We start from the raw sequence: 4,931 nt of genomic DNA on the forward strand, positions 1-4,931 counted from the left end.
CTCATGCCCCGTGTCTGTCTCCTGTTGCCCCCCACCCCCCGCTCATTCCCCGTGTCTGTCTCCTGTTCCCCCATCCCCCGCTCATGCCCCGTGTCTGTCTCCTGTTGCCCCCCCACTCATGCCCTTTGATGTCCTGGGTGTTAGTCTGAGCAGTGCACGGTGGTGGCCCGAGTTATGGTTGCTTAGCTTACCATAACTGGCGAATTTCAAGGGTTTTTCGGTTTTACTTGGAATCATAACATTCCTTTGACAAAGTTTTTTCACTGAATTTCATAGGTTTTTAGTAGCGCAACTTTACCATAACGTCCCTTTAACAAAGTTTTTTCACTGAATTTCATAGGATTTTAGTAGCGCAACTTAACCATAACGTCCCTTTAACAACGTTTTTTCATTGAATATATATATATATTACATGGCCACGGTAGTGGACATGTAGTTATGGTTAAGTTGCTGTTTCCATAGGAAGAGCACTTTTTGGGTGGCTTATAACTTCACTCTCCCTGGACGGATCCTCACCAAACTTTGCAAAAAAAGTATTTGGGTCACTCTGAATTATTTTGCAAAGTTTGGTGAGGATTCGTCCAGGGGGGGCAAAGTTATAGGGGGGGTCCCAAATTTTTTTTCCCATAGACATAATGGGGAAAATGTTTTGCTCATGCCTACAGCCCAAACCGCTGGATGGATTTACACCAAATTAGCGGTAGGAGCGGTGGCTTGGTCCCGAAAGCGTGCTTTGCTTTATTTGGTGTAAACCCGTCCAGTAGTTTTTAAAAAAATGACAAAAATGTAAGTGAAAAAAATTAGTGATATCTGTGTTCGCTTCGCGGACACACTTCCCTGTTCGCTCCGCGGACAGGACGGTGATTGGGCAAGCAGCTTGCGTGATGTCCGCGGACATCTGACGTGCTCTCTCATTGGATGCTTGAAAGCGTGCAGTGCATCTGGCTTCAGAGACGCCCGCCATCTTTGTTCCTCGCATGAGAGGCTTTGTATCCCACCTGCACAGTAAGTCCCCCACCCCCGCTCATGCCCGTGTCTGTCTTCTGTTCCTCCCACCCCCGCTCATGTCCGTGTGTCTTTCTCCCTCCCACCCACCGCGGGCTCATGTCCGTGTGTCTTTCTCCCTCCCGCCAACCCCCGCTCATGTCCGTGTGTCTTTCTCCCTCCCGCCCAACCCCGCTCATGCCCCGCTCGTCTCCCCCAACCGCCCACCCCCCGCTCTTGCCCCGTGTGTCTCTCCCACCCCCGTGTGTCTGTACCACCCGCTGCTCATGTCTGTGTGTTTCTCCCGACCCGCCGCCCGCTCATGTCCGTGTGTCTCTCCCCACCCGCCGCCCACCCCCCGCTCATGTCCGTGTGTCTCTCCCCACCCGCCGCCCACCCCCCGCTCATGTCTGTATGTCTCTCACCACCTGCCGCCCACCCCCCGCTAATGTCCGTGTGTCTCTCCCCACCCCCGCTCATGTCCGTGTGTCTCTCGCCACCCGCCGCCCACCCCCCGCTCATGCCCCGTGTGTGTCTCCCCCTCCCGCCCACCCCCGCTCATGTCCGTGTGCCTCTCCCCACCCGCCGCCCACCCCGCGCGTCTCTCCCCCTCCCGCCCACCCCCGCTCATGCCCCGTGTGTCTCTCCCCCTCCCACCCACCCCCCGCTCATGCCCCATGTGTCTCTCTCTCCTTCCTCCCACCCCCCACTCATGCCCCGTGTGTCTCTCTACCTCCACCCCACCCATGCCCCGTGTGTCTCTCCCCCTCCCGCCCACCCGCCGCTCATGCCCCGTGTGTCTCTCCCCCTCCCGCCCACCCCCCGTTCAAGCCCCGTGTGTCTCTCCCCCTCCCGCCCACCCCCTGCTCATGCCCCGTGTGTCTCTCCCCCTCCCGCCCACCCCCCTGCTCAAGCCCAGTATGTCTCTCCCCCTCCCGCCCAACCCCCCGCTCATGCCCTGTGTGTCTCTCCCCCTCCAGCCCACCCCCCGCTCATGCCCCGCGTGTCTCTCCCCTCCCACCCACCCCTGCTCTTGCCCCGTGTGTCTTTCCCCCTCCCACCCACCCCTGCTCTTGCCCCGTGTGTCTTTCCCCTCCCGCTCACCCCCGCTCTTGCCCGTGTGTCTTTCCCCCTCCCGCCCACCCCCGCTCTTGCCCCGTGTGTCTTTCCCCCTCCCGCCCACCCCCGCTCTTGCCCCGTGTGTCTTTCCCCCTCCCGCCCACCCCCGATCTTGGCCCGTGTGTCTTTCCCCCTCCCGCCCACCCCCGCTCTTGCCCCGTGTCTCTTTCCCCCTCCCGCCCACCCCCGCTCTTGCCCCATGTCTCTTTCTCCCTCCCGCCCACCCCCGCTCTTGCCCCGTGTCTCTTTCCTCCACCCGCCCTCCCCCGATCTTGGCCCGTGTCTCTTTCCCCCTCCCGCCCACCCCCGCTCTTGCCCCGTGTCTCTTTCCCCCTCCCGCCCACCCCGCTCTTGCCCCGTGTCTCTTTCCCCCTCCCACCCACCCCCGCTCTTGCCCCGTGTCTCTTTCCCCCTCCCGCCCACCCCTGCTCTTGCCCCGTGTCTCTTTCCCCCTCCCGCCCACCCCCGCTCTTGCCCCGTGTCTCTTTCTCCCTCCCGCCCACCCCCGCTCTTGCCCCGTGTCTTTCACCCTCCCGCCCACCCCCGCTCTTGCCCCGTGTCTCTTTCCCCCTCCCGCCCACCCCCGCTCTTGCCCCGCGTGTCTATCACCCTCCCGCCCACCCCCGCTCTTGCCCCGCGTGTCTATCACCCTCCCACCCACCCCCGCGTCTAATTCCCCCTGCCGCCCACCCCCGCTCTTGCCCCGTGTCTTTCCCCCTCCCTCCCACGCTCTTGCCCTGTGTCTTTCTCCCTCCCGCCCACCCCCGCTCTTGCCCCGTGTCTTTCTCCCTCCCGCCCACCCCGCTCTTGCCCTGTGTCTTTCTCCCTCCCGCCCACCCCGCTCTTGCCCTGTGTCTTTCTCCCTCCCGCCCACCCCCGCTCATGCCCTGTGTGTTTCTCCCTCCCCCTCCCGCTCACCCCCGCTCATGCCCCGTGTGTTTCACCCTCCCGCCCACCCTCCGCTCATGCCCCCTGTGTTTCACCCTCCCGCCCACCCCGCGCTCATGCCCCGTGTGTCTCTCTCTCCAGGCCACGCCCCGCTCATGCCCCGTGTGTCTCTCTCCCTCCTGCCCACTCCCCGCTCCTGCCCCGTGTGTCTCTCTCCCTCCCGCCCACCCCCCGCTCATGCCCCGTGTGTCTCTCTCCCTCCCGCCCACCCCCCGCTCATGCCCCGTGTGTCTCTCTACCTCCCGCCCACCCCCGCTCATGCCCCGTGTGTCTCTCTCCCTCCCACCCACCCCCCGCTCATGCCCCGTGTGTCTCTCTCCCTCCCACCCACCCCGCCCACCCCCCGTGTGTCTCTCTCCCTCCCCCCACCCCCGCTCATGCCCCGTGTGTCTTTCTCCCCTTCCCCCACCCCCCGCTCATGCCCCATGTCTGTCTTCTGTTCCCCCCGCTCATGCCCCGTGTCTGTCTCCTGTTCTCTCCACACCCCGCTCATGCCCCATGTCTGTGTCCTGTTCCCCCCACCCCCCGCTCATGCCCCGTGTCTGTCTCCTGCTCCCCCACACGCTCATGCCCCGTGTCTGTCTTCTGTTCCCCCCGCTCATGCCCCGTGTTTGTCTCCTGTTCTCCCCACCCCCTGCTCATGCCCTGTGTCTTTTTCCTGTTCCTCCCACCCCCGCTCATGCCCCGTGTCTGTCTACTGATGCCCCCCACCGCCCCGCTCATGCCCCGTGTCTGTTCTCCCCACCCCCCGCTCATGCCCGTGTCTGTTGTTCCCCCCACCCCCCGCTCATGCCCCGTGTCTGTCTCCTGTTCCCCCACCCCTCGCTCATGCCCCGTGTCTGTCTCCTGTTCCCCCCACCCCCCGCTCATGCCCCGTGTCTGTCTCCTGTTGCCTCTCACCCCCCGTTCATGCCCCGTGTCTCTCCTGTTGCCCCCCACGCCCAGCTCATGCCCCGTGTCTGTCTCCTGTTGCCCCCCACACCCCGCTCATGCCCCGTGTCTGTCTCCTGTTGCCCCTCACCCCCCGCTCATGCCCCGTGTCTGTCTCCTGTTGCCCCCCACCCCCGCTCATGCCCCGTGTCTGTCTCCTGTTGCCCCCCACCCCCCGCTCATGCCCCGTGTCTGTCTACTGTACCCCCCACCGCCCGCTCATGCCCCGTTTCTGTCTCCTGTTACCCCCCCACTCATGCCCCGTGTCTGTCTCCAGTTCCCCCCACCCGCTCATGTCCCGTGTCTCTCTCCTGTTGCCCCCCACCTCCCGCTCATGCCCCGTGTCTGTCTCCTGTTGCCCCCCACCCCCCTCTCATGCCCCGTGTCTGTCTCCTGTTCTCCCCACCCCCCGCTCATGCTCCATGTCTGTCTCCTGTTCCCCCTCACCCCCTGCTCATGCCCCGTGTCTGTCTCCTGTTGCCCTCACCCCCCGCTCATTCCCCGTGTCTGTCTCCTGTTGCCCCCCACCCCCCGCTCATGCCCTGTGTCTGTCTCCTGTTCCCACCACGCCCCGCTCATGCCCCGTGTCTCTCTCCTGTTGCCCCCCACCCCCTGCTCATGCCCCGTGTCTGTCTCCTGTACCCCCCCACCCCCCGCTCATGCTCGTGTCTGTCTCCTGTACCCCCCCACACCCCTCCGCTCATGCCCCATGTCTGTCTCCTGTTGCCCCCCTGCTCATGCCCCGTGTCTGTCTCCTGTTCCCCCCACCCGCTCATGTCCCGTGTCTCTCTCCTGTTGCCCCACACCCCCCGCTCATGCCCCGTGTCTGTCTCCTGTACCCCCCCACCCCCCCGCTCATGCCCTGTGTCTCTCTCCTGTTGCCCCCACCCCCTGCTCATGCCCCGTGTCGGTCTCCTGTACCCCCCCACCCACGGCTCATGCCCCATGTC

Source organism: Ambystoma mexicanum, chromosome 5q (genome assembly GCF_040938575.1).
Source record: "Ambystoma mexicanum isolate Mex_15411 chromosome 5q, UKY_AmexF1_1, whole genome shotgun sequence".
In the NCBI taxonomy this organism is placed as follows: Eukaryota; Metazoa; Chordata; class Amphibia; order Caudata; family Ambystomatidae; genus Ambystoma; species Ambystoma mexicanum.